Source organism: Ranitomeya imitator, chromosome 1, assembly GCF_032444005.1.
Source record: "Ranitomeya imitator isolate aRanImi1 chromosome 1, aRanImi1.pri, whole genome shotgun sequence".
NCBI lineage: Eukaryota > Metazoa > Chordata > Amphibia > Anura > Dendrobatidae > Ranitomeya > Ranitomeya imitator.
Window position 1 is genome coordinate 489337282 of NC_091282.1, and position 6000 is coordinate 489343281.

Consider the following 6000-nt stretch of genomic DNA (forward strand, 5'->3'; position numbering starts at 1 on the left):
GATGGCTGACCCTATCTCCTGTTATAACCCTATGAAGCAGATAGTCAGAAACAGAGGGCCAGATGGCCTGTAATTCTGTATAGTATAAAATGCTGTGAATATAGGGTATATACAAGATCACAAATATATCAGTAAGTAAATATATATAAACAGGAGACGGTACACTCAGCCTAAGTCACTCACACCACATGAATTTGGGGATTAACAGATATAGTAATCCCCAAGTATACAGTAACCTTTTTGGAAGTGCATTTAAACAGCAAGGTGGATTGCTGTTGAGGGGAACTAGAGAAAAAAAAATCTATAAATCTTCAGCAGAGCGAGTGTGAGCGAGCTGAGTGTGGCCTGAGCATAAGTGTGGATGGCGGTAAGTGTGACTTGTGATTCAGTGACTTTGGAGTCAGGGAGTTTCCAAGGGAGGAATTACTGAATTGCTGTCTGTTTTGTATTAATACTTTGTATTTATTTTTTTTTTTAATTATTTAACATTTCTGTGTGGTGCAATCCCCATTAGGAAATGTGCTCCACGATTGTTAATGCCATCCAGTGCACATCTTGCCACATGTATGCAGTCCTTGAGCAGCCGATCGAGGGTGCATACTGCTGTGCGAGATGTGAGCACGTTGTGCATTTGGAAACCCAGATTCTGACTCTAAATGTGCAGCTGGCAACACTGAGATCCATTGACAATATGGAGAGGAGTCTTCTGCTCACGGAGCAGACGCTCAATGGGACAGATGAGGGGGGGATGGTAGGATGGAGCTGCAGGACGGTGAAGTAGCAAGCTGGGTGACAGTTAGGAAGCGGGGTAGAGGGAAGAGTGCCAGGGAGGCTAGTCCTGATCTGGAACACCCCAATAAGTTTGCTAAGTTGGCAGATGAGGGGGGTGCCAGTACAGGGGTAGCACTGCTGCAGCCAGGCATGTCCTCTGAAAGCCGGGGGAGTGACTGCTCCAGTAAGGAGGGAAATAGGAGAGCAGGGCAGGCCAGACAGGTGCTGGTAGTGGGGGGCTCAATTATTAGGGGAACAGATAGGGCAATCTGTCACAAAGACAGGGATCGTCGAACGGTGTGCTGCCTACCTGGCGCTCGAGTCCGACACATCGCTGATCGGGTGGACAGATTACTGGGAGGGGCTGGTGAGGACCCAGCGGTCATGGTGCACATAGGCACAAATGACAAAGTTAGAGGTAGGTGGAAGGTCCTTAAAGATGATTTCAGGGAATTAGGCTGCAAGCTGAAAGCAAGGACCTCCAACGTGGTATTCTCAGAAATACTGCCTGTACCACGGGCCACGCCAGAGAGGCAACGGGATATTAGGGAGGTTAATAAGTGGCTCAAAAATTGGTGTAGGAAGGAGGGGTTTGGGTTCCTGCAGAACTGGGCCGACTTCCCAGTTGGCTACAGGCTCTACGCTAGGGATGGACTGCACCTCAATGGGGAAGGTGCAGCTGTGCTGGGGGAGAAAATGGCTAGAAGGTTGGAGGATTGTTTAAACTAGGGATTGGGGGGAGGGTATTCAATTTATAGGAGGGGAAGATAGTGTGCAGACAGAGACCTGGGCACAAATAAGGAAGTTGGGGGTGGCGGTGGCATGGGGGGTGGGGTTAGAACAGTTAATAATTTAAGAAAGAGTAGAGGTACAGAGAGGAACATCAAGTGCATGTATACTAATGCCAGAAGCCTCGCCAACAAAATGGACGAATTAGAACTAATGTTGTTGGAGCATAATTATGACATGGTGGGGATATCTGAAATGTGGCTGGATGAGAGCCATGACTGGGCTGTTAACTTGCAGGGCTATAGTCTGTTCAGAAATGACCGTACAGATAAGCGAGGGGGTGGGGTGTGTCTATATGTAAAATCGTCCTTAAAACCCATCCGGCGTGATAATATAGGTGAATTTAATGAAAATGTAGAATCCCTGTGGGTGGAGATAAGGGGAGGGGGAAAAAATAATAAATTACTGATAGGGGTTTGTTATAAATCTCCAAAAATAATGGAAGCAATGGAGAATATCCTCGTAAAGCAAATAGATGAAGCTGCGACTCAAGGAGAAGTCATTATTATGGGGGACTTCAACTACCCTGAAATAGATTGGGGAACAGAAACCTGCAGTTCCAGCAAAGGTAATCGGTTTTTGACAACTATGAGAGACAATTACCTTTCACAACTGGTTCAGGACCCAACAAGAAGGGGGGCACTGCTAGACCTAATATTAACTAACAGGCCAGACCGCATAGCAAATATAAGGGTTGGGGGTTACTTGAGAAATAGCGATCACAAAATAATAAGTTTTCATGTATCCTTTAAAAAGATGTGTAATAGAGGGGTTACAAGGACACTAAACTTCAGGAGAGCAAATTTCCAACGGATGAGAGAGGATCTTGGTGCAATTAAATGGGACGATATCCTGATACATAAAAATACACAAAGAAAATGGGAGACGTTTATTAGCATCCTGGATAGGACCTGTGCACAGTATATACCGTATGGGAATAAACATACTAGAAATAGGAGGAAACCAATATGGCTAAATAGAGCTGTAAGGGGTGCAATAAGTGACAAAAAGAAAACATTTAGAGAATTAAAGGAAGTAGGTAGTGAGTAGGCATTAACCCCTTAAGCCCCGAGGGTGGTTTGCACGTTAATGACCGGGCCAATTTTTACAATTCTGACCACTGTCCCTTTATGAGGTTATAACTCTGGAACGCTTCAACGGATCTTGGCGATTCTGACATTATTTTCTCGTGACATATTGTACTTCATTTTAGTAGTAACATTTATTCGATATAACTTGCGTTTATTTGTGAAAAAAACGGAAATTTGGCGAAAATTTTGAAAATTTCGCAATTTTCCAACTTTAAATTTTTATGCCCTTAAATCACAGAGATATGTCACGCAAAATACTTAATAAGTAACATTTCCCACATGTCTCCTTTACATCAGCACAATTTTGGAACCAAAATTTTTTTTTGTTAGGGAGTTATAAGGGTTCAAAGTTGACCAGCAATTTCTCATTTTTACAACACCATTTTTTTTTAGGGACCACATCTCATTTGATGTCATTTTGAGGGGTCTATATGATAGAAAATACCCAAGTGTGACACCATTCTAAAAACTGCACCCCTCAAGGTGCTCAAAACCACATTCAAGAAGTTTATTAACCCTTCAGGGGTTTCACAGGAATTTTTGGAATGTTTAAATAAAAATGAATATTTAACTTTTTTTCACACAAAATTTATTTCAGCTCCAATTTGTTTTATTTTACCAAGGGTAACAGGATAAAATGGATGCCAAACATTGTTGTACAATCTGTACTGAGTACGCTGATACCCCATATGTGGGGGTAAACCACTGTTTGGGCGCATGGCAGAGCTCGGAAGGGAAGGAGCGCCATTTGACTTTTAAATGCAAAATTGACAGGAATTGAGATGGGACACCATGTTGCGTTTGGAGAGCCACTGATGTGCCTAAACATTGAAACCCCCCACAAGTGACACCATTTTGGAAAGTAGACACCCTAAGGAACTTATCTAGATGTGTGGTGACCACTTTGACCCACCAATTGCTTCACAGAAGTTTATAATGCAGAGCCGTAAAAATAAAAAATCATATTTTTTCACAAAAATGATCTTTTCGCCCCCAATTTTTTATTTTCCCAAGAGTAAGAGAAGAAATTGAACCTCAAAAATTGTTGGCCAATTTGTCCTGAGTACGCTGATACCCCGTATATGGGTGTAAACCATTGTTTGGGCGTATGGCAGAGCTCGGAAGGGAAGGAGCGCCATTTTACTTTTCAATGCAAAATTGACTGGAATTGAGATGGGATGCCATGTTGCGTTTGGAGAGCCCCTGATGTGCCTAAACATTGAAATCCCCACAAGTGACACCATTTTGGAAAGTAGACCCCTTAAGGAACTTATCTAGAGGTGTGGTGAGCACTTTGACCCAACAAGTGCTTCACAGAAGTTTATAATGCAGAGCCGTAAAAATAAAAAATCATATTTTTTCACAAAAATAATCTTTTCGCCACCAATTTTTTATTTTCCCAAGGGTAAGAGAAGAAATTAGACCACAAAAGTTGTTGTGCAATTTGTCCTGAGTGCGACGATACCCCATATGTGGGGGTAAACCACTGTTTGGGCGCATGGCAGAGCTTGGAAGGAAAGGAGCGCCATTTGACTTTTCAATGCAAAATTGACTGGAATTGAGATGGGACGCCATGTTGCGTTTGGAGAGCCCCTGATGTGCCTAAACATTGGAACCCCTCACAAGTGACACCATTTTGAAAAGTAGACCCCTTAAGGAACTTATCTAGATGTGTGGTGAGCACTTTGACCCAACAAGTGCTTCACAGAAGTTTATAATGCAGAGCCGTAAAAATAAAAAATCTTATTTTTTCACAAAAATGATCTTTTCGCCCCCAATTTTTTATTTTCCCAAGGGTAAGAGAAGAAATTAGACCACAAAAGTTGTTGTGCAATTTGTCCTGAGTGCGACGATACCCCATATGTGGGGGTAAACCACTTTTTGGGTGCATAGCAGAGCTCGGAAGGGAAGGAGCGCCATTTGACTTTTCAATGCAAAATTGACTGGAATTAAGATGGGACGCCATGTTGGTTTGGAGAGCCCCTGATGTGCCTAAACATTAAAAACCCCCACAAGTGACACCATTTTGGAAACTAGACCCTCTAAGGAACTTATCTAGATGTGTTTTGAGAGCTTTGAACCCCCAAGTGTTTCACTACAGTTTATAACGCAGAGCCGTTAAAATAAATTTATTTTTTTTTCGCAAAAATTTTTTAGCCCCCAGTTTTGTATTTTCACAAGGGTAACATAATAAATTGGACCCCAAAAGTTGTTGTCCAATTTGTCCTGAGTACGCTGATACCCCATATGTGGGGGGGAACCACTGTTTGGGCGCATGGCAGAGCTCGGAAGGGAAGGAGCGCCATTTGGAATGCAGACTTAGATGGATTGGTCTGCAGGAGTCACGTTGCATTTGCAGAGCCCCTGATGTACCCAAACAGTACAAACCCCCCACAAGTGACCCCATATTAGAAACTAGACCTCCCATGGAACTTATCTAGATGTGTTGTGAGAACTTTGAACCCCTAAGTGTTTCACTACAGTTTATAACGCAGACCCGTGAAAATAAAAATTCTTTTTTTTTTCACAAAAATGATTTTTTAGCCCCCAGCTTTGTATTTTTACAAGGGTAACAGAATAAATTGGACCCCAAAAGTTGTTGTTCAATTTGTCCTGAGTACGCTGATACCCCATATGTGGGGGGGAACCACTGTTTGGGCTCATGGCAGAGCTCGGAAGGGAAGGAGCGCCATTTGGAATGCAGACTTAGATGGATTGGTCTGCAGGCGTCACGTTGCATTTGCAGAGCCCCTGATGTACCCAAACAGTAGAAACCACCCACAAGTGACCCCATATTGGAAACTAGACCTCCCATGGAACTTATCTAGATGTGTTGTGAAAACTTTGAACCCCCAAGTGTTTCACTACAGTTTACAACGCAGAGCCGTGAAAATAAAAATCCTTTTTTTTCCCACAAAAATGATTTTTAGCCACCCAAATTTTTATTTTCCCAAGGATAACAAGAGAACTTGGACCCAAAAAGTTGTTGTCCAATTTGTCTCGAGTACGCTGATACCCCATATGTTGGGGTAAACCCCTGTTTGGGCGCACGGGAGAGCTCGGAAGTGAAGGAGCACTGTTTTACTTTTTCAATGCAGAATTGGCTGGAATTGAGATCGGACGCCATGTCGCGTTTGGAGAGCCCCTGATGTGTCTAAACAGTGGAAACCCCCCAATTATAAATGAAACCCTAATCCAAACGCACCACTAACCCTAATCCCAACTGTAACCCTAACCACACACCTAACCCAGACACACCCCTAATTCTAATCCCAACCCTAATCCCAACCGTAAATGTAATCCAAACCCTAACCCTAGCCCCAACCCTAGCCCTAACCCTAACCCTAAC